Below are 24608 nucleotides of genomic sequence, written 5' to 3'. Positions count from 1 at the left end.
CAGGAGCCGGGTCAGGACGGCGCGAACATGATGGATGTGTTCGGCCTCGGATTTGGAGTAGATCAGTATATCGTCCAGATAGGCGAACACCCACCGTCCCAGCATGTCGCGGAGGACATCATTAATGAGACGTTGGAAGACAGCAGGGCTATTGCATAGTCCGAAGGGCATAACCAGGTACTCCCAGTGGCCGGTGGGTGTTATGAACGCGGTCTTCCACTCATCCCCGGCCTTTTATACGGACCACATTGTAGGCGCTCCGGAGATCCAGTTTCGTAAAGATCCGTGCCTGGGAGATGGCATCCAGAGCGGTAGTGAGGAGCGGCAGAGGATGGCGGTCCTTGACCGTGATCTTGTTCAGACCCCGATAGTCTATGCAGGGGCGAAGATCGCCTTCCTTTTTCTTCACGAAGAAGAAGCCAGCGGCACCCGGAGAGGAGGAGGGTCGGATGAACCCCTGCTGGAGGGCCTGGGCGATGTATTCTTCCATCGCTTTGGTCTCGGGAGGAGCGAGAGAGAAAAGGCGCCCGCGGGGAGGACTGGTTCCGGGTAGCAGCTTGATCTCCATATCATATGGCCGGTGAGGTGGCAGGGAGGTGGCGCGCCGCTTGTCGAACACCGCGGCCAGGTCCCGATAGGGCAGCGGCAGGTGGGGCGGTGTGGAGCCGGGGCCCCCGTCCGGAAGACCCGCCGAGGATGGAGGAGGAACGAGGTGGGTCTGGCACGAGGTCCCCCAGCCCAGCAGGCGGTTCTGGGACCAGGAAATATGAGGGTCGTGGAGACGGAGCCAGGGGAACCCCAGGATTAGAGGAGAAGAGGGAGCAGAAATGACCAGGAAATGGAGGGTCTCCTGGTGGCCTTGGGTGATCATACGGAGTGACTGGGTTCGGTCTCGGACTAGGTAGGGTTGGAGAGGCCTACCGTCCACCGAGGTCACTGGTATAACTCTCTCCAGGGGTTGTAGAGGGATCCGTAGGCGTTTTGCCAGATCTAGGTCCATGAAATTGTCCGCGGCCCCCGAGTCCACCAATGCGTTTACGTGGAGTGAGGCCTCACCATGGAGGAGGGTGACAGGAATAAGGAGACGGTTAGTAGCGACAGGGGTAGAAGAAGACCCAGACTGAGCGACCACAATACTCAGTGGGGCCCCCCGTTTCCCGATCGTAGCGGGCAGTCCAGGCGTCGGTGGTCGGGAGAGCCACAGTAGGCACAGAGGCCCTCGCGCCACCGTCGTTGTCTCTCCTCGGGGGAAGGTGACCGAGCTGCATGGGCTCCTCCGCCAGCATGGGTACAGGAGCTGGCGTGGGTGAACGAGGGCGAGGCACCGGCGTCCTGGGTGGACGCGTGGATAACTTGGGTCGAACCAGAACCCGCTGGTCGATGCGCAGCGCCAGATCAACCACCTCATCCAGGGTCTGAGGCAGCTCCCTTCCCGCCAACTCATCACGGATGCAGGGTGCCAGCCCCTCCAGGAAGGCGGCCCGCAGAGCGGAGTCATTCCACTGCAGCTTGGCGGAGATGGTGCGAAACTCCGACGCATAAGCGCACACCGAGCGTTCTCGCTGGCGGAGTTTGAGAAGGCGTGTCTCTGCTCCCACTTCGCTGCTGGGGGGAACAAAGGTCTTCCGGAGAGCGGACACAAATGCAGCATAGTCGTTGCAGGCAGGGGATTTGGAATTGTAAAGCGCAGCAGCCCACTCCGCGGCGCGTCCGGAGAGCAGGGAGGTGAGATGCGCCACTCGGGAGTGCGCAGATGGGTAGCGTCCAGGTTGGCACTCGAACTGCATGTCCAGCGTGGCGAGCAGACCATCGGGGCTCCCCGTCTCCCCGTTCCACCTCTCCGGCAGGCTGAAGTGGGGCTCCTCCCTAGGAGCAGAGCGGGTTGGCTGCTGGAGTGCAGTGATCTGTTGCTGCTGATCGTTTGCCTGTTGTTGGAGAGCCGTGAGAGCCGTGGATAGACGCAGGGTGTGGTCGGACAAGGAGTTCACCTTGGTGTTGAGCTGATCTACCATGGAACGCAGCTGCACGTTCTCGTGGCGGAGACGATCGATCTCCGTCGAATCTACTCTGTTCTCAGTCATCCTGTCAGGCTGATCAGACTGGATGAAGGAGACGAACAAGGTGAGACGTTTAACAGTTTTATTGTTTCTCTGGTCCTATCTCTGTGAGGAAGAAACGATGACTGAGATGAGAAGCCGGTCACGGCGTCTTCCATATATAGCCTTGCTTGGCTGTGACGTGGAGGGAATCCCCGCGAGGAGCACGCTGGGAGCTCCCCACGAGGGGCATGTCGGGAGTTGTGGTCCGAAGGTCAGCCGGGAGATACCTGAGTCCTGACAAACTGTTGGTGTACCACAAGGGTCAGTGCTGGGCCCTAAGTTATTTATTGTGTACATAAATGACTTAGTTATGGTTTCAAAAAAATAAAAATTTGTTTTGTTTGCAGACAACACCAATGCTCTTTGTTCTGGGGAAAATATACTGCAATTATTGGGAGAAGTGAGGACTGAAATGAGTAAGTTGAAAGAATGGTTCAGCTTGAACAAATTATCATTAAACTTGGACAAGAACAAAGTCATCTTGTTCGGAAATTGGAGTGGACTCTGAGTTAAAACTGATGTTAGAAAATATAAGAATAGAGAGAGTTTCTGAAACAAAATTTCAGGGGGTTATCCTAGACCAGCGGTTCCCAAACGTATTTAGCCGCACACCCCCTTCTATGTCCCGACCATGCCGACGCACCCCCCAGCCCCCACATCAGGGCATGGCTATATATATATATATATATATATATATATATATATATATATCAGACGTCAAGCTAAACAGACAGGGTTAAAAAATATGATCGACCTTTTTCCCCATCACTTTCATTTTTTAAATAGTAATTAATAAACATTCAATACCATTACAATTTCCTTTGATTTAATTTTAAATAAATATTTAGAGTGCCCAGGTAGCACATAAAAATGCAATTTAACGGTTTTCTTAAAGCAGGAACGTTTAACCAGAGCGCTCTCCTTACTTCTGCTCTGTGTAAACCTGAGCTGATCACCTACTTGTGTGTAATCAAATGTCTATAGGGGATAATATGGAAAAGCTATAGCCATGAGGTTCACTTTTGCCTCAGACCGACTTATTGCTGTTTTATGGTGTGGCTGAATCTGCGATCCGCTGCCATGCGGACCGGAATAACAAATGCTGCAATAACATGAGTTGTAGTCAGGTTCACGAGGAGTCACTGGCTGGAGCGAACTGGATTTTAATATGTCATCCCAAAATAGAAGCTAATATCTTAATTTGACCTTGAATGAAAAATGTTGTTATAAAACCTCTTAAAAGTTTTTATGACGGAGGAGGCAGAGCTCATTTCTGTCTTCAGTCTGACGGCACGCCGGAGTTTGCGCAGCGTGCGCGCTTATTGAATCTGTGTGTGTATGTGGCACAGCTCCATGAGCCGCTCAAGTCACTGCATCTCGTTATTGGCGCACTCTGACAGACGCACTCTGAACTTCAGATCTTCAGCACGCTGTTAATAGCCTGAATGGGAATCATTTCTCGATTTATTTAGTTACATCCACAATGTTCTGTGTGTGAGGTTTACAATGTCAGAACACCTGCATGAGACAGGTGTTAATTACAATCTGCCAGAATGACTCACCACATTCAGATTCCTCCAGCATAGTTAAAAATGATCAAATACGGAACATATCGGCGTGCGCAGGCCAGAGTGCTGAAGCTCGGGCATTGTTATTATGAAGCTAGGGCATATGCGGAGGACACACGCGCGTGCGTGCGTGCAAAAATATACTTGTTTTCAATTACATTTATTGTGCCCACTTACTTTTTCTTAGGCCCACCCACAAATGAGTTTCTGGCTACGCTAATGGTGACATATGACAGACTTCTCTGAGCTCCGCAGCCATTACACTTTTCACCTCGCGCACCCCCTAGGGGCAGCTCGCGCACCCCCGGGGGTGCGCGCACCACACTTAGGGAATCCCTGTACCTAGACCATAATATTAGCTGGAAACCACATGTTAAATATGTACAAACAAAATTGGCAAAGAGCATTGGCGTCTTGGGTAAAATACAACATTTACTGAATCAAGAATCATTGTATATTCTGTTTTCATCAGTGGTAATGCCATACTTGAATTACTGTGTGGAAGTTTGGGGAAACACATACCTGAGTAATCTACAATCACCATCCATACTGCAAAAATGAGCAATAAGGATAATATATAATGAGGGATATGGAGAATACACAACAACACTGTTTTTAAAATTACAAATGTTAAAATGTATTGATCTGATAAAGTTTAAAACCGCAGTAATCATGTTTAAGGCACAAAATAAATTACTTCCATGTAATATACAGAAAATGTTTAATGATAAAGTTGATGGGTACAATTTAAGAAAAACTGAGAGTTTGGACAACAAAGAGGAGTATGTGTACAGCAACATGTGGGGTTGAACTATGGAACAATTTGAGTGAAGATTTGAAATAATGTGTAAAGGTAAATCAATTTAAGGAGAGCTTCAAAAACATCTATTGGATAATTATGTTGATGGGCTGGGTTAAACAGAACAATACAAAAAGTTGATTGTTGAGTATGTTTAATCTACTTGTTACTCTGTATTATTGTTATTTTTATATACAGTGGCAGCTGGCCGCTAGAGGGCGATAGCCCCCCCCCCCCACCAGTTTTCCCCAGTGTTTTTAATTTTTATTTAAAAAGATAAATAAATAAAATTAACAATAATCACATATTCTAAGTTAATTGTGTTAATTGTGCGTCACGTAGAGAGTTCAGCTTTTATCCTGAAGGAACCGTCGTCTTGTTGGTAAAACGACAGGATTTTCCAGCTTGACAGTTCTCAGCTTAAAAGTAGAACATACAGCTGGCCAGTCTGTACTTCTCTTAGCGATGATGGATTTGAGTGCTGGTCGAGTACTTGGTTGGAACTGCGTTGAACCAAGTTGAACTACGTTGAATGCTTGTTGGAACTGCCTTAAAATGGCGTTGTTCTGTTTTATTAAACTTAGTTGTTTATAATTCTTAGCAAATCGGAGTGGACAGATTAACTAAACACCACAGAACTCTGCCCCGCAACAAAACGGAAGTTCTGATTGGATGAGTGAACAATGTGTCATGTTTTTATCATATGTGGATCAGGATGTCTAGCTCAGTTAGTCCTGTTATTCATTAAAACACATAAATCATAACATTGTGATTTCACAGATCATTCACCTGATTATTATTGACCAACAGTTGTTTTGATTAGCTTTATTAGAAATAAAGTTCTTTGATTAACTAATGAAAAGAGTTCTTCGTCCTTCTTCTGTCTTCTTTGCTGGAATGTAAACACCAGAAGCAAGCGCACGACCTTGGTAATTTATGCACACTGTCACTGTGTCAAAGGGCAGCTGTTAAGGGCAGAAATAGCATGTTCATAACGCTACACCTATGTACTTATCTGTTGTTTTTTCATTTATCTACTTTAAAGAGGATTAAGACTTTCCTGAGGAACACCACGACACAGGATGGGCTGAATGCTCTTGCCATGCTCTCCATGGAAAAAAAGCTTGTCACAAACATTTCTGACTTTAATAAAAAGGTCATCGAGAGCTTTGCCACTCAGAAGGACAGAAGGGCAAAATTTCTGTACAAATGAGGTCACACACACACACAAATGCATCCACTTGATCTTTGTATAAAGTTGACCTTGGCACAACACTCCGGAAATATTTAACAGCGTAAATTTCTGGCATTTTGTCTAAGTAGTGTTTACTACCATTACTGTAACAGTGACCTGCTCATAATTTGTCGTGTTCACTCAAATGTTGAAATTAAACAAAAATGTTTTTGTTACTTGCCTCTTGCATTGCCTATTTACCATTTATGGTCGTGTTATTTTATGTGCAATTTAATGCAGTATTTTTCAACCTTGGTCCGCAAGGCAGCGTGCCAATAGTCAGACACACCTGGATTAATCAGTTTGTCCAATGATGTAAGACAGGAAATAAAAGAGCTGTGCTTAATTCAGGAAATAGTGGAGTTGTGCACAAAGCTCAGAAAGCACAAGTTTGTTTAAAAATAAAAAATAGCACAGCCCCACCAAAAATATTTTTCACCAGCCGCCACAGTTTATATAGATATGTTACTTAATTTTTAAATTTTGCTTTTGAGATAAGTTGAATAAGAATAAGTGAGAAGGGGGTAGGAATGTACAAGTTTTACTTCTAACAACTCCTTTTCTGACTTTATTATTTGATTGCTTTTGTGTCGAGTTGTGTTGTATAAAAATGTTTTTTTTTACGTTAGTTCGAAATAAAGTACAAGTCAAAGTCAAAGTCAACCCTCATGGTAAGATCGGCTTGCAAAGCCCTCGGGGAGACCAATTTCTTAGAACTTCAAAAACATTTCCAATCTAATCCTTTATCTGTCATCAAATAGGATACTTTCGGGATGCATGTTAGAGAAAAACAGAGTTCATTAAATGAGCACCACGTTTTGCAGAGGAACGCCATAGTTTGTAGAAACATTTCTACGTGAGTTGAGCGTATGTGGGACAGTGTGTTCTAATAAAATATCTACCAAAGAGCTCACACACATTATGTACATGTAAAATTGTTTTAAGTCTTAAATATAGTTTATCAAGAAAGTAACACTTTACAGTAACACTCCTTTACATTACTTAGCACATTATTAAGCATTAATAAGCAATTAAATACAGTATTAACAACTGCTTAACTATATTATATGGTGTATTACTAAGCAGACACCCCCTCTGCTCTTTGTCCTAACCTTAAACACACTTACTAGTTAACAATAACGGTAACATTAATAAAGGGACCCTGTGTTTATTGATGCTTAAAGGGACATTATGGAAGTTTGACAGCCAAAGCATGTATAGAAATAATAAAGTTCTTCTTCATACATTCTCCTGCAATGCCCTGGTCCTGTAGAATGAGCCCTGGCATTTTTACTGTGATTGCCTGTTTTTCTGTAAAATCACAGAAAAAGAGAGCTGCTCGGGTCGAGCAGGCTGCTTCATGCGTGTTCACGCTCAGGCATAGCCCGTAGCATTTGTTATCCGTAGATTTAGCAGCAGAGAGTGCCAACTCAGCGACTTTGTCGCCGTTCCTAATGCCTAGTGATGAACCTAGCTACATTTCTGAGGACCCTTAGCTACTTTCTGTAGAACTTTCTAGATATTTCCTGCAAATTAGCAACAAAATAGCCATTTTTTCTCCGAACCGTTCTTTGGTTTGACGTTGTTTCAGGTGTCATCAAGGATATAAATGTTACAGATACATTTAATGTTACTGGTGCGTAGCTCACCTTGTAAGATGTCTGACTCTCATGCTGAGGACCTGGGTTTGATTCTGGGTGTGAACATAGTTAATTTAGAGTTTCTTTTTTACATTAATGGTATATTTTTTTTACACTAGTAAGACGCCCAAATTTTTATTTGAGACTCGCCAACAGGCATTGAATTCACGGATAAAAAAGATGTGGGTTCAACTCATCAACATTAATATATGGACAATGGGTTTCCATAGCCTCCAATAACAACTTTTTGTGCTAAAATGGGAGGTGACCACCACCGCCATTTTGACCGTGTCACAGGTTCCGTCAAGCCCAGACAATTCCATAAAAGGGAACAGAGGAGGAGCTGAGGGTGGGGCTGTAAGGCTGGGATCAACTGACGACACCCGGTCGAACTAGCTACAAGCTAACCTGAAGCTAACCCAAAGCTAATGCAGAGGTGGGAGCTAAGCTAACGGAGGTAGCAACCTAGCTACAACCGGAGTTAACTGTGCACAACACCAGAGCTTCTGAGTCAGAGATACGCCGGGCTGACCGCTGGGTAAAACCGGGTGGAACACAGAGTTCTCAGAGACGTACACAAGCGGGCAGCTGCACAGCCGACAAGTGCCGCTGCACAAAGCTGCCGCTGGGGAGAACCGGGTGGAAAGGTTTCCATCCAGAGCTCCACAAGCCGTCAGCCCGCCGCAGCACACAGAAGCCGCGATCAGACAGATGCACCGAGCTGCGGGGAGAAGTGGCGTATTTTGGCGGTTCTGGCTTGCCATAAGAACCAGCCGTCAGCCCGCCGCAGGACACAGACGCCGCGATCAGACAGAGATGCGCGGAGCTGCTTGGAGAACCAGCCCTCAGCCCGCGCAGCTAACAGAAGTCGCGATCAGACAGAGATGGACCGGGCTGCGGGGAGAAACAGCCGGCATTCCGGGTGGAAAACATTGGTCTCCTGAGAGCTCCACAAGCTGATAGTTGGAACCCAGCTCCACCAACATGTTATATTTCAACCCATTTTCTAAAGTGCAGCAATATATTAAATGCACTGGTTTTTACCCTATTACATTTAAATTTCATGGTTAAACAGTTCATGTTAAAATCTAAGCTCAGCTCGGCAGTGACATAAAATACATGAATATAATTTTACTTACCGAAAAAAATGAAGTGGAGACTCCTTGGACGCTCTATTAGTGCAATTAATGCCACAGAAAGTCATTTTGTCCAACAATTGCACAAAAAATATCCTAAAAAGAATACACAAACACAGAGACTCAAAATCCCGGAGCAGTTTCCAAGCCAGACCGAGGCTCTACTGAGGCCTTTCCACGGAGCTACCTCTGTGGTCACGTGGGTCTGATGCTCATTAATTATACAGAATTTTAGGCTTTTAATACACTTAAACAGAAGAGTGAGAAAAAATGCACCCCCCTCAGAGTTGTCATGAGTGTAAACTAGATAATTTAAACAAAAACATGTTTTGGTACCAGGCTGTAAACATGTTTATTTCTGCTGTGAAATTGGCATTTTTCACATAGGAGTCAATGAGGATTTGCTCGCTTCTGATACCAGCCCCCAGCGGATGAGGGTGGAACTGCAATTTTTGGTACTTCCGGGTTGGGACCAATTTTAGAGCCGCATTGAGGGGCTTGGTTCAACTTTCATTTTGGAACAAGTTTTCAAGCAAGGGAAGGGAATGATCTGAGCATGCAGGAAGACAGACCCATCTTAAACCTTTGTCGGCTGTGCTGAAGAGAAAGATACAGAACCAAATTATTTAATTAATTAGCTGCGTGTTCTCCTGTCCTCTGTCCTCCGGGCCACTCACACACACACTGCACATTCGGCCGGCCGACGAGAAAGTGCAGCTGCAGAGACAGAGGCACATTATTTTATTAATTTGCTGTGCTCTTCTGTCCTCCGGGCCACACACACACACACACACACACACACACACACACACACACACACACACACACACACACACACACACACACACACACACACACACACAAGGGACTGTCTCTGCTGTTATTTTCGTGAAGGAGTGTGCACGTACAGCATGCGCGCTTCGTGCACGAGGCTACTATTGAAGCTGCCGTTACGCTTTTGGCCTGAGGGGGCAATCGCGAGCATAAAAATTAAAAAGTCCAAAAAGTCCCTTTAATTTTTGAGATTTGCACAGACGTAAAAAACAAACAAAAAAAAAACAAAAAAAAAACTAAAAGCTAAGTATTTTCTGTTTGCTCAGTACTTTGTTGATGCACTTTTGGCAGCAATTATAGCCTCAAGCCTTTCTGAATATGATGCCCCAAGCTTTGCACATCTATCTTTGGGTAGTTTCACCCATTCCTCCTTAGCCATTTTTACAAAACAATGCCGTCAATTTACTGCAATGCGGTGGTGGCATCAGGGAGCCATTGGTCCTTTATTGGTCAGACCGTGGTGGTAATGTGGCACAATCATGTCCTTTTTCTAAAAGATTAGGTGATGGCGGTATAAAGGAGGCGGTGTCTGCGCTACCGCAGACTTCTGTTCATCTTAGACATTACTTGCTTTTATTGTGAATGAAGCCGCGATCGTTGGGTTTTCTTAAAAATCCATTCCTAAAGGTGTCTGTCCCCATCTGTCCCTGTGCAGTCTCTGGTGATCTGAGCTCCAACTCTAATGGAGAGAAGACCCAGGGGCACTGCATCACTCCTGTTTGCCGTCTCAGTTGATTTTGTTCAAAAAGCAAAACTTACAGCCCGTGTTTACTTTCAATTTCAACAAAGTTGCCAGCCGGAGCTCAGCAGTAACTCCCCATGTCACCATGACACCTCCCTCTGTTGCACCAAGGCACAGTTGTCATTTATAAGACAGACAATTACTGCAATGTTACTACCAAGAGAGACGGAATGAATGTCACAAAATCCGTGCAATGCCATACCGGCGTGTTCATAGGACACATCGTGGTAATATTACGCCGATTTGCCAGCACAATGTGTGTTGTTAAAAGGGCTTACGTAGCACTTCTCAAGCTCCATCAGACTGGATGGGAAGTGTTTGTGCATCTTTTTTAAGATCTCTCCAGAGATGTTCAATCTGATTCAAGTCTGAACTCTGGCTGGGCCACTGAAGGACATTCTGAAGAAACTCCTGTGATGTTGTGGTTGTGTGCTTTGGGTGGTTGTGCTGCTGGAAGACGAACAGTCACCCCAGTCTGAGGTCAAGAGGGCTATGGAGCAGGTTTTAATCAAGAATCTTTCAGTACATTGTTGGATTAATCTTTCCCATCAAGATTAATCTCCCAGTTTCTGCTTTTCTAAAACATCCCCATAGCATGACGCTGCCAACACCGTTCTTCGCTGCAGGGATGGTATTGACCTAGTGATGAGCTATGATGAGCATGGAATTCACACCATAGAGTTCAAACTTTGTTTCATCAAACCAGAAAATGTTGTTTCTTGTGGTGTGAGAGACTTTCAGGTGCCTTTTGGCAAACCCCGAGCGGGCTGTCACGTGCCCTTTACTGAAGAGTGGCTTGTGTCTGGCCACTCCACATTACGGGTCTGATTGGTGGAATGCTGCATAGATGGTTGTTCTTCTGGAAGGTTCTCATTTCTCCACAGAGGAACTCTGGAAGCTGTAACTCATTGTGAAGGTGAAGAGAGAGCTAAATGAAAAGGTGAAGCTGTCTATCCACCAGTGAATCTATTTTCCAACCTTAACATGCGTTCATGAGCTGTGTGTAAAGACTTAAAAAGGAGAGTGTGTATACAAGCAGCTAAAATTACCTTCCTCTGCAGAAGGGCTAGACTCACTCTCAGGAATAGGATGAGGAGCTTGGGTATTCAGGAGGAGCTCAGATTAGTTGATGCTCATCGGCATCAAATGTTTAAGTGGTTTTGGCATCTGGTAAGGATTCCTTCCATCAGAAGTGTTTCAGACACGTTCCACCAGGAAGAGGCCTCATGGCAAACCCGGGACTCGCTAGAGCGATTATATCTCACAGCTGGCCTGGGAGCATCTGTGTGTCCGTCAGGGTGAGCTAGGAGCTGTAGCTGGTGAGAGGGAGGTGTAGGCATCTCTGCTTAAGTTTTCACCCTCACTACCCATTTCTGGATGAGCTGCTGGAGATGGATGGATGAATGGATGAAACAAATGTCCATGATAAACTTTGTATTTTGTGCTAAAAAGTAAAAGTCAGTGGACGTATTTGTGTAAAAATATTACATGTAAGATGGTTTATTTACTCAAAAACAAGTAGCATGAGCCATGTCATTGAGTGTGTTTACATGCAGCCAGTAACCCTTTTAAAACCCGAATATTCACAATAACCCGGTTCCGCACGGCCATGTAAACAGCGCCAAAAACCCGGATAAGCTCATAACCGGGTTTTTAAAAACCCGGTTACTACACCTGGGGTAACCCTTTTCTAACCCAAATGTTTGGTCGTGTAAACGCATATCGGGATATCCCCATCAAAGCGTGTGTTTTGCGCATGCTCTGTTCGCAAGGAATCTTGGTCTTTTGAGTAGCGAGACGTCTTGTATGCGCCAGAACACCGGAAGTAAACAAGTTGGGAGCAACATGGCGAGTCGCGGCATAGCACCACACTTTTGGAGTGACGAGGAAACCTCTGTCTTCATCGGTCTGGTGAAAAGTATGAACATTATGTCTTTTGTTGACGGACGAAAGTACAGAGACAGCGAAATATGCAAGAAAGTAACCGCATATTGCGTCTGGACGTAGTCCATACGTCCTGACGCTACCCCAACGTCCGCATTTAAATCGGGTTATGCAAGTTAGGGGTAACTCTTTCCATTTATGCTTGTAAACGGGTTATTCTGATCAACTCAGAAACCCGAATACCGACCTTAACTCGGATATTGGCTGCATGTAAACATAGCCATTGAGGTCTAAACAAAGCAGCTGTGTGCAGTTCCTCCAAAAAGAAGTTGATAGAGCTATCATAGCATTAGGGGCGTATAAACAAAGGGATTAGAGGAGTCCATTTTTGCCTGAAACACAAAACTCATGAACAAGGAAAGCAGGAGGGTTTATTTTAGTTTAGTTAAATAAATGGCTTCACCCGACAGTATTTAATGTACAGAAGGTCATGTTTCATTGTTCTAGGGGGCAAGTAAGCTACTGCAGCACTGATAAGGAGAGTCATTTTGATGTAGAGGAGGGTCATCTAAGGTGAAGTTAACATGAGATCTCTCACGGCACTTCAGGTTTGGTGAACTGGACCCTTGCAGCAGGGTCAGCTTGACATGGACACAAGCTTTACTGGAACAGAAACAAGACCCTCGACTCCCCTCGCTTTACCTGTGACCCGCTTTTAAGGACAGCTATGAGAGCGATGAGTGCCCACACTGCCAGGTGTTTTTGTACGTGAGTGTATGTGGGTCTTGTTTGTTTTTCCCTGAAGCTCAGCGATAGGCTTTGACAGGCGGGCAGACGTGCCTTAACAAGATGTGTGGGGCTGGCTTTGATAACACACTCAGATCAGCTCGCTATTTTCGGTCATGGGACTCCATGGACTTGTTCACCCCAGCCTGTGCAAATGAAAAACATTTAGTCAGAGCTTCAACTGTCAGAATCCTGCACCGTACTTGTTGTTGTGTTCCTGTAGCTACATGCAACGTAGAAAAACCTTATTGCTTAAGCCCACACACAAGTGTGTTTTGCATTTGCTATTTTTTCTGTTTATTTATAAACTTCTTAAAACTAAGCCATCTGAAAAAAACTAGACAAAAAGCAACTGGTGCAGATTTTAGCCAAGATTTTGTGGTAAATTCAAGTTAGGTGCACAGAAATCCAATCTATAGTTTAAACGGCCTGCACTTATAGCGCCTTCCCCCAAGACGCTTCACAACAGTCATTCCCCCTTTCACACACACATTCACACGCTGGTGATGATGAGCTACAATGTAGCCACAGCTGCCCTGGGGCGCACTGATGTAAGCAAGAGACTGGAGCCACCGGTCCCTCTGACCACCACCAGCAGGCAAGGAGGGTCAAGTGTCTTTCCCAAGGACACAACAGCAGAATTCTCTGACAGGAGCCTGGGTTGATCCTGCAGGCTTCCAATTACTGAACAACCTCCTGAGCTGGATTGACTCCTCACTTCAATACAATATTCCATTGTAAACAGCGCAGCATGAAGGACAACGGTGGAAAGAACAACTCCCTTCTGGCAAGATGCTTCCTACAGCAGAACCGGGTGGATCATCTGAGCCATTAGTCCGTATAACTGTCAATCATTCTGGTGAACCACTCACATGAGACCTTTGTTGTACGTGCACTTTGCTGGGTAGGTTTCACTTCCTGCACAAAGCGAAGGTTGGGCTCCCCACAGACACCTCTGTCGTCGATTTTCTGCTTGACGGGTAAGCTAAATTTCGACATGCTATTTGCTGAGAGGGCTGCATGGCCCACAGCTTGTAAACGGAGTGTGCACGAGGATAACTGGGCCTTTTCTTCTCCTGCACAATTTTTTTCTTAATGTGGAGAGGGCGGTACTTTCCTGAAATTTAGAAACATCCTCAGCCATACTTTTAAAATGGGCTTTTTTACCGATATTCGATATACCGGTTTTGTCTGACTCTTACTGACACCTATATAAACTGATATAAGCTGAGCACTCAATGTAAACAAGGACATCCTAACAATTGTATATAAATCACTGATTGAATCCATTCTAACTTTCAATATTACGGCTTGGTATAACTTTCTTACAGTTAAAAACAAAACACAACTCTCTCGCATTGTTAAATTAGGCAGCCAAATTACAGGTTCACCTCAGATCCCACTTTCTGTTCTTCACGAGCGAGCAGCGCACAGAAAGGCTACCCTGATCAGTGCAGACTCAACCCACATTTTCAGTTACTTCCGTCAGGAAGGAGGTTCAGGGTTCCATTGGCCAAGAAAGGTGCCTATAAGAAATCATATGTTCCCAATGATATTACAATATTGAATTCTTAAAGTTAAATTTTTTTATGATGATAACATTCTACTATCTTTTAATTGTCTTTTTATGTATTTGTGTGAATGCGATATGGATTGTATTGTAAGGTGAGCCACGTCAAAGGCAAATTTCTGCCTCAATTCGAGGTGGACAATAAAGTTCATCTATCTATCTATCTATCTATCTATCTATCTATCTATCTATCTATCTATCTATCTATCTATCTATCTATCTATCTATCTATCTATCTATCTATCTATCTATCTATCTATCTATCTATCTACTGATGAATGCTGTGTCACCCTGTCATAAAAAAGAAAAACTATCTCTCATATATGCCATAAAATATCTAGCGTTAAGGATTGACTACACATGCATGCTTAAAGGTGTGGATTACTTGTTTTAATAAATACATTTGCAGCGATCTCTAGTAGGAATGAATGCCTTGCAGGCAGAACTCAGGGCACATAAAAGCCCACAAACCCCTGGCACAGCAGGAGCAGTCTGGAGGATTTAGATTCTCATTTCCTGATATTTAGACATCTTGCCTTGGATTGGGTAAAAGCAACGCCACTCCACCACTAACTCTGCTCAGTGACATGGATGTTTTCCACAAATAACAAGTCTGGAGGAGCTTCAGCTGTGTGCTTGAGTTGCTAATGCTAGCGGTTAGCTTCTGTTGAAAGAGACGTCATGTGCTGATTCTGGACGCTAAAACAACATCAGCCTTCCCCGTCGTGAGTCAATGTGGGTAAGTCCAATTCACAGTGTGACATAGATCTGTCAGGCTTTTCTAATCCTAGAGTTTCACTGTCTATTTTCTATCAGAAGCTAAAGCAGGAGATAGGTTTAGGAGACTATTTTTTTGTTTGTCTGTATTAAAATCTCAGAGTGAATGATTAGAATCAGAAATAATCATTTATAAAGAGTTTTCAGTGAACCACACTTTTAAACTTTAAAAATTTTTTGTGCAAAATAACAACTACTTGAATTTAAGGTAGTAATAGGAAAAATGTCACTTTTATTTAGTCCATTCTGTATTTTGCAGTTACGGTGAGAAAACATTTATAAAGATATAAGAAAAGCCAGCCTTGGGTAAAGATTCATGGTTTTGTTAGCTGGCTAGACTACATGTAGCTACGTACTGTGAGGACAGCCTATCTCCACTACACAGGGCAAATTTCTACTTCACAAAATGTGTCAAATAAGCTCAAACATATTAAAAACTTCCCCTCAGATCTGATTTTTTGACATTTTGAGAGAGGAGAAGTAGCTGAGAAGTTTGGTGCATGTGCATGGTGTGTAAACATTGTGTCATGAAAAGGCTGAAAATCAATACCGATATTTTCTAATATTAAATTTTAATGCCAATATCAGCCGATAATAACAGCTGACTGATAATATTAACCAACACTAATTAAAATCTATGAGCAAAATATCCTTGCCCTGAACTCTTCAGTGTTGGACGTTCAGTAGAATCTTCTCTGCATCTGATTCTTGTCAGGACACTTGGATGGTCTCCACCTGAAGGTTTTACCCGCCTGGCTGAGAGAAAAACTTGTTCTGAGGTTGCAGGCTGTCTGCTGGCCCATCCTCAGGGCTCGTCACACTGAATACAGCATGTGTTATCCATCATAAATTTTCAAGAGCGGCCATGACAAATGCTGCTTTTCTGCTTAAGGAACGATCACGCTAGCCTCACGCTTACAACCACCATCATTGTGCACTTTAAAACCACTGTTACAGGGAACTTGGAAAATCTTTTTTGTGGAAAGATGGAGAGATCTTCTTGATTATTAGAGTCAGTATAAGCAACATTTTGACTTGCCAACGCTGCTGCTGCTGCAAATACTCGGTATAAATTTAACTAATGGGCAGGCTTGTGGACTTATCACAAAACAACATACTCACTCCCTGAGAGTGTGACCTCAGGAACCCCCCCCCCCCCCCACACACACACACACACACGCACGCACGCACACACACACACACACACACACACACACACACACACACACACACACACACACGCACGCATGCACGCACACACTCACACACACACACACACGCACGCATGCACGCACACACTCACACACACACACACACTTCTTCCAGAGCTGACAAACATGCATTGTCCTCATGAGGGAAGAACAGCCACTTCCTTTGTGGTGGAATGCTCAGAGGTTAGTCAAGTTCAAGCATCTTAAAGAACTGCAGGACGGTAAAAACTGGATGAGTCTGTTGAAATAAAATTAGAATATAAAAAGCTATTTATAGATGTGTTATTAGTTTTTACAATTAACCTCATGATCAAATGCTAACAGGTTAGTTTCAACGTGCAAAAAGCTCACAAGTCCATTTTGGGCTTCACTACAGACATTTCTGAAGCTTTTTGGGGACATTTTTTCCCTTCTTTCCTTTCACCCTGCCCTTTCGCTCTACACACGCATGCTGAATCAGCACACTGGGCCTCCTAGTGTTGCTTTGCAATGGTTTCACCGCAGGCTCGCCTTGGTGATTTGGGCCATGCATCACTAAACAGAGCCGTTTCCTTTCAGTGACAGCAGTGAGCGGGGAGCAAATCTGAAACAGCCGAGGTGGCTCAATAATCACTGAAAAGAAAAATGTTGCTGAACTGGAATTTAAGGAGAAGCAGGCCCAATAAATCAAACGCACAACAGAACGTTTTTCTGCTGCTTTTCCTTCCAGAGCTGTTGCTCTGCAGTCTCCAGTTTTTCAATTGCGAGCCAAAGATCATACCGTTAGCTCCCCTGTAATAACCGAGCACGATGCACTGGAAGTAGCTCGGTGTAAATTAACACACATGTGATTTTTACTCCCAGAACTTGCTTCTGACCCGTGTGATTAGAGGGCCGTGTGTGCAGTGGATGTTAAACATGTAGCGAGCGTAAGAGTCAAGCAGTTTATAGCTCTGGGGTCTGCTCTGGTGAAAAGGTGCAAATTGGTGCAGACACAGCGAAGAGCGATCGCATATTCTAAGAAAGTTTAATGCAGGCTCTGTCAGTATCCTTTGCTGGGTCGCTGAATCTTGATTTTTATCTCCATGAAAAAGATTTGAAGTGCTTGGAGTAAAAGAAGATATGTAACCTCATTAGTAGAAGTTCACCGCCTGCTGAGAAGCAGCCTTAGATGGAACGTTTATAATGTCAGAAGTATAAATAAAACGTAGATCTTCGTTTTTCTGCCACATTGAGTTCAAAATATTTTCAGCTGTTTTCTTAGATTTTAGAAAAATAAACAACATAATCTATGGAAGATGACCAGCTGTAGTTATTGTTTTTGTTTGCGATAACGAGTTAACCATTTCATCATGCCTTATCCAGTTCTATCCCATTATTCCAAGAAAACTAAGCAAAAAAGTCATGGTGCCAGTAAACAAACTTTTCTTAAAAGAAAGCAATAAACAAACTATCTCAAATAGACAAACTGTTATATTGAGATGATGAGATAAATCACCCATTTCTCAAGATAACATCAAGGAAATGTTTTTCTAAGCATGTCCTCCCTGAGAAGGTTCATTATTCACATGATAGTCCCAAAGGGAAGACCTGAAGAAAACCAGTTTGAAAATGTGCTTTGGGTGCTCCGTGGGACGGGTTGTGGCTGACGGCGGGGAGCCTGGCGGTCTCGGCTACAGAGGCTGGCCCTTGGTACGTGGAATGCACCTCTCGTGTGGGGAAGGAGCCTGAGCGGTGAGCTGCTTACCTTGACTCGGGACATCATGGAGGCGGAGTACTTCAAAGAACTCCTCAGTCCCACCGGCGTGTCTTTCAGTGAAGAGGAGGGAGAGTCTGGAACCTTGGGTTGGCTCAAGTCAGACGTTCTGGAGAGGAGAGTCCGCCAGGTAGTCCAACCTCGGATTCAGGAGGAACACTGGACCAGCTCTTTGCAGGGTCCTACTAAATAGTGGCCTGCAAATCTTTTTGAGGGTAACCGTTTTTCCAGAACCTCAAGACAATACGCAGCAAGGTTAGCAATGTAACTTTAGCCTATTTTAGAAAACAATGCTGCCTATTAGCTGCAACGCCATGGCGGCATCAGAGAGCCTTAGGTCGTTTATAAGTGCACAGATATTGATGGTAATGTTGTGCAATCGTGTCCTTTTAACAAAAGATTAGGTGATGGCGGTATAAAGGGGGTATGAGGGTGGTCTTTGAGCTGCCGTTGTCTTCCATTTATCGACATAACTTGCTTTTTATTGTGATCGAAGCCGCACTCATTAAGTTTTTTTTAACAAGCTGCTACTAAAGGTGTCTGTCCTCCACAGTCCCTGTGCAGTCACTGGTGATCTGAGCTCCAGCTATAATGGAGACGCTCTAGGAGCGCGGTGTTGCTCCAGTTTGCCGTCTCAGCTGATTCTGATTACAAAAGTAAAACTCACGGCCTGTGTTTACTTGCAGTTTTAATATATTTCCCTAAAATGCGTTCACAAGTCCGGCTTTGCGGTAATAATACTACCAAGCGTGGTGGCAGGAATGCCGCAAAATTCCCGCATTGCCATGCCGCCATGGCATGTTCATGAGACGGACCGTGGTGGCAGTATTACGCAGATTTGCGTGTATGCCCTAAACGGAGCTTTTGTCGCTGGACCTACTCTTGAAGTCAGGAATGTGACTATTTTCCCATTTTTACACGTGGCAAGCACCCACAGGAGGAAGACTGGGCGTGGCCAGCTCCAGCTTGTTTATCTTAAGGTGACAGAGCCCTGAAACGACTCATTCTGGAAGGTACTTAACCCTCTGGAGGCAGGCGTTGAAGATTTGCAAAGTTAAAACCTACCTGGTTACTCCACATACGTGTTTCATGAGCATTTTTTAACTCAGAAGTTCCCCTGAAGGACTTAGTTGTTCGTCGTTTTATCAAAACTTATTTTGAGCCTGAGAGGGTTTAAATGCCAAGACTAAAACTTCAGAAATCTTTTTATGTCAGGGATGTTATGCTGAAAATGCCATGAACATGTTTTGTAGAGATCCTAGAACTACTATAACTGAAAGAACAAAGGCATAATATGTCCCCTTCAAACTACAAGGATAAGCCCATGATGTAATGTGAAATAAATGGTGGCACAAAACATCTGCATGAACCAAGATTAAGGTTTTTATCCTAGAGATGGTTTAGGACTGCAGCAGTCCACTTTGTGACACTGCTTAGATTAAATGTTAGCTGTGACTCCAGTTAGACAAAAGTGAATCCAATCATCCATCATTAGTTCTCGCTGAAACAAAGTGTGAAAAACTTCTATCTCACTGCAAGACTGCTGTTACAAGAAAGTTCATGTTTAAAAGGTACATAATCAGCACAGAATCTTAAACAGCTTGACTTCTGAATTAAGTTGAGCACACACAATAAAAAAACAACTGTTTATTTTAATTTGGTGTGCTCAAAATGGCAGTTATCCTTTCTGATATACCGCCCGGCCCAAAAAACAGTCATCACCTGGATTTAACTAAGTAAATAGGTACGAGCCTCCTATTGGATAATTACTGCGTGGGTGATTATCTTTCAGCTGGCAAAAGTTATTTAACCCCAACTGGTGCAATGAGTTGCTTCTCATTTCTTACAAGCGTGTGGAAAGACACATCTGGTGATCATGGAAAAGATGTTAGTCGGTTAAGAACTGTCCAAAACATTATTAAAAACTGGTCTGATGAGTCCAGATGGACCCTGTTCCAGAGTGACGGTGCATCAGGGCAAGAAGAGAGGCAGATGAAGTGATGCACCCATCATGCCTAGTGCCTACTGTACAAGCCTGTGGGGGCAGTGCTATGATCTGGGGTTGCTGCAGCCTGACACCCATCCCATGAGAGGATAACACCATCCTATGGTGGTGGAGCAAGAGAGAGTCTGCTCCTGCTTTCAGGACTGGCTGAAACCGTGCTGTGTGTGCAGACATCCCCCACTTCGTGTCAGGGGGTGTTTTCCATAGCCGGAGACACCATAAAGCCAAGTACACGCATCCTTCCTGTAAAAGCAGATATGATTAGTTTTCTGCAACAGAATTGTTAAATGGTTGCTGCACAGTTGCAGAATTGCACAATGCACCGTTCAGTTGTACTCGACAAGTTGACTGATATAGTTTAAGTTTTGTGTGCTCAGCTCACATATCCTTTAAAAAAGGAGAGTTAAAATGTTTCAGGACATTCTTGTGTGATTGTCACAGAATAGTTTATGTTATATTTTGTTATGTTATTCCTATAAAAGAATATTATTTTTATATTTAGAGTTTATTCTTTCTGGCGATCCTATGGCATTAAGCTGGAGTCCAATTAAGACCCACCTCACTGTTAGCTTAGTGAGGTCATGTTTCTTATAAACTTGTATCTGTTTTAAAGATATGATATAAAACAGAGTTGACCAGAGATAGCTGACTTACTCGTTTGGCTGAGTAGGCAGATCTGAGAGATGATTATTGAAGGTCCGTCACCTTGAGGAAACAATGACTGAATGGATAACAGCATTGGTTGAGTCGGCTAAATGGATTCCGGAAGTGACGTTAGGCTTCTGGGTTGGGGGATGCGGACAGCTGGAGTTCTAGGTGGTGGAGCTGTGGCTGCACAAAGCCAAGCATTCTCCAACACATCCCAAAGATTCTGAATGGGGTTAAGGTCTGGACTCGATCCATGTGTGAAAATGATGTCTCATGCTCCCCGAACCACTCTTTCACTATCTGAGCTTATCTGAAATCAAGAGCATCGAGTGTGGAAAATGGGTGCAAGCCTTTTAGCTACCTGCAGGATTACCAGGAGAGGACGAAACGTTACCGCAGTTGCTGGGTTGAAATTTGCTAGTCTGGAGTGGATCAAAAACACGACATTCGCTTAAAGATATAACGTGTTTTGTATTAAAATGCTTTTGCATATTTATAGTATTTCTTCTTTTTGACGAGACATCAACTTTGCAAGTATTGCAAGTATGCAGGTTGCTCTATTGTCATCCTTTCTTGTAAAATGTACCCACATTTGTGAGCGTTAGTGCCGCTTAGGCGCCATATTTGCTGCTGTTTGAATGACGCCGCACACATTAGGTAGCTTACGCAAGCTACACAACGTGGCATCACTCATGCCAACTGGAATCGAAAACTGAATCATTTGCAAAAAAGGCAAATGATTCCAAAGAATTCAAACAGTGGGTTTTCGATCCCCATCCTACTCAGATCTGCCTACTTAGCCAAACAAGTAAGTCAGCTTTCTTTTCCCTAGAGTATCTCTGTGGTCTCACCTCCCACCGATTTTCACGTAGATCTCCCAGATAAGCTGCGTGTCTGCTATTGCCAATGCTAGCTTCTCCACGTCTGGATCTCCACTCACGCTACAGCTCAACTCCCGTCTCCAAGTCGTTCTCATCGAAAACATCTCTGACAGTGACCTTTGGCTTTGGTACTGAGTTTTGTTTGGCCAGGCAGTGTGTACTCTAAAGCTTTACACTTTAGTGTTACATCATTATTTTGGCAGTATTAGTAATAAAGTATTATTGGACTTATCTGTTAGATGTTGTTTAGGGCAGTGTTTCCCAGTCCTGGTCCTTGGGGCCCACTGTGCTGGATTTTTCCATGTTGCCCTTTTAAACACCAGAGTTTCCCTGCTGCCACACACCTGACTATAATGAATGAGTGATTAACAGGCATCTGCAGCACATGATGTCCTCCTGAGGAGGCAATTTAAACCAGGTGTGCTGAAGAAGAGACATGAAAAACATGCTGGTCAGTGTGCCCTGAGGACCAGGGTTGGGAAACACCGGTTTAGGATATTTGTATTTGTAAACAACAGCAGAATTTATTGGCTGATCAGATCAATCTACTAGTAAAGTAGTGATTATTTACACTTAATAACCAGGCCAATCGGCCATACCTAAGCCTAGAACAGCTGTGCATAAATCTCACCAGTGTTATTATTCTTTACTGTTATAACACCAAGACGATTTATAACATTTCTGCCGGACTGACTGTCCTGATTTTTGATGAAGCATTTCTTTTGTTTATCTATTTTGAAACAAATCATCTAAGTCAAAATAAACATATTAGGTCTTTATCTTGAACAAACCAGCTCTGTTATCTCAAGATAACCCCTCGTCCTGAGAGGAAGCCATGAAAACACATCTCTAAGCATGTCCTCTCTTGGCATCTGTAGCAGTGTTGATAAAATATAAATAATAACAAAAAAAAACTTTTATCAAGACACTATGGCCTAGTCCACACGTAGCCGGGGTTTTTTAAAAACGAATATCCGCCCCTCCAAAAACTTGCATCCACACCAACGCGTTTAAAAAAAAAACTCTGTCCACACGTACCCGGATAAATACGTTGTTAAGGACATGCCAGACCTGTAGGCGGCAGTACTTCCCCCGTTCTTAACCTCGTCCTTCATCTGTGGTCTTCCGCAAGGAGCAGTAATTCCGCTTGCAAAAACAAACAAGCAAAAAGCGCTTGGACAGTTGATGGATCGGGTAGTGACAGAGCGCAGCTTTGAGGGCTTCCATGCTGTCGGCTAGTGTAAACACAGGTCGCACACGTGATGTCAGCATTTTTTTGTCGCGGAAAGTGACGTTGCGGACCTTAAAACTCCGGTTTTGTCTGTCCACACGCAGACACCCAAAACGGAGAAAACGCAGATCTTCACTTTGGCCGGAGTTTTTAAAAAGATCAGTTTTTGTGTGAAAAAACTCCGTTTTCGTGTGGATGACAGGCCAAAACGTAGAAAAATATCTACGTTTTGGCAGATCCCCGGCTACGTGTGGACAGGGCCTATATTTGTTTACGGATTCCTGGCTTTGTGTTTGTCCGTTGTTTTAAAATAATTTCATTTAGTCATAATTATCCCACTGTTTAGTAAAGATATCCACAGAAATGACTGAAACTTTGCATCACCTTTCTTTAGAGAAAACATTTAGGCTCATTAATCAGAAGGATTAAAAATGTTATTCTGGATTTTGAAGGTATGTGTAAAAGAATGAAATGACTGTTTTCCACCTAAAAGTCATCCCCCCACCCCCCCAGCAAGAACTAATCTGCATGAGATATTGTTCAAGGTCTCATGCATTTGCTTCTAAACTGTTTTCCTCTCCAGCTCAAGAGAAGAATGAAGACAAAGGACTCTTTCTTTTTAATAAATCAAAGAACTCTATTTTTAATAAGCTAATCAAACAAAGTGTTAGTCAATAATAAAATGTGAACCAATCTGTGAAATGAAAATATTAATTGCTTGATATTATAATCCTATAGAATATAATAAGTATTATAACTTTAAATGTTTCCACTAGAGAATTATCATGTTTAATGCTTAAAAAGTCACATGACACATTGCTTTTACTGATCCATTCAGAAACGTCCAGATCTGATGCGAGGTGTGGTTTTGGTTGTGCTTGGTAAATCTGTCATCTTTTCATTCGACTGTAAATCAAAACATCCAAACTATAATACTATGCCTCTTTAACTTGAGTTCAAAGCGTTCTAGAGAAGTTGTCGGAGTGGCCAATCCGTAACTTTCCTCTTCAGCCGAAAGAACCGACGACAAGCTGGATAAACACTGTTGCTGTTCCAACTGCTGCAACAGTTCCTTTCAGAATAAAAGCCGAATCATTACGACACCTTTTTGGGTCTTGCTAGATGCCAACAAAACTGTCGTGACCCGGAAGTATCTCAAGACAGGACTGGTCGGCGGCCGCGGCTGTTCTACAGGCTTCGGCTCCAGAAAGGTCCAAGCTGGACCTCTACACCTCCTGATCTAGACAGGGACTTCCGCCAAGGGTACGTAGACCGACAGAATGGCGTCTCAATGTGTGTTATGAATCTTCAAACCAAGCCTAGCACGAAACATCATCTTCACTCCCATCAGAACTAATCGTTTCTCCGGATCTGCTAGTTCAGAAATATTCACACATACACCATCCTCAGTCTTACCTCACCTTAGTTACACCATACACCTAGTGTTAAAGTTAGTCTAATTTTAATTTGTTTAGTAATAAATCTTAAAAAATTTAAAACTTGACTCACTCTCTTTTCTTGAAGTTAATACGAAGCGTTGCTCAATCCCTGCAATAAAAAGATCTAATTTTCTGATTACACTTACTTAAAGATCCATTAAGGTGATATTTCATATTTTGTGATATTTCACATTTTATGATTTCTTATTAAATGTAGGAATTTCTTCGCTGCATATGTGAAGCAGAAGTAAATATGTAATTTAACAGTGGCTCAGTTGGTGAATCACTGAAGAAATCCTTCAGTAACGTCATTGTTACATAAACATATGCTAGAGTGCAGAATGTTGATTGGAGACATGTTGCTTAGCAAGACTTAAACAGTTTCCATC

The sequence above is a fragment of the Nothobranchius furzeri genome, chromosome 4 (assembly GCF_043380555.1).
Source record: "Nothobranchius furzeri strain GRZ-AD chromosome 4, NfurGRZ-RIMD1, whole genome shotgun sequence".
NCBI lineage: Eukaryota > Metazoa > Chordata > Actinopteri > Cyprinodontiformes > Nothobranchiidae > Nothobranchius > Nothobranchius furzeri.
This window is presented reverse-complemented; position numbering follows the sequence as displayed.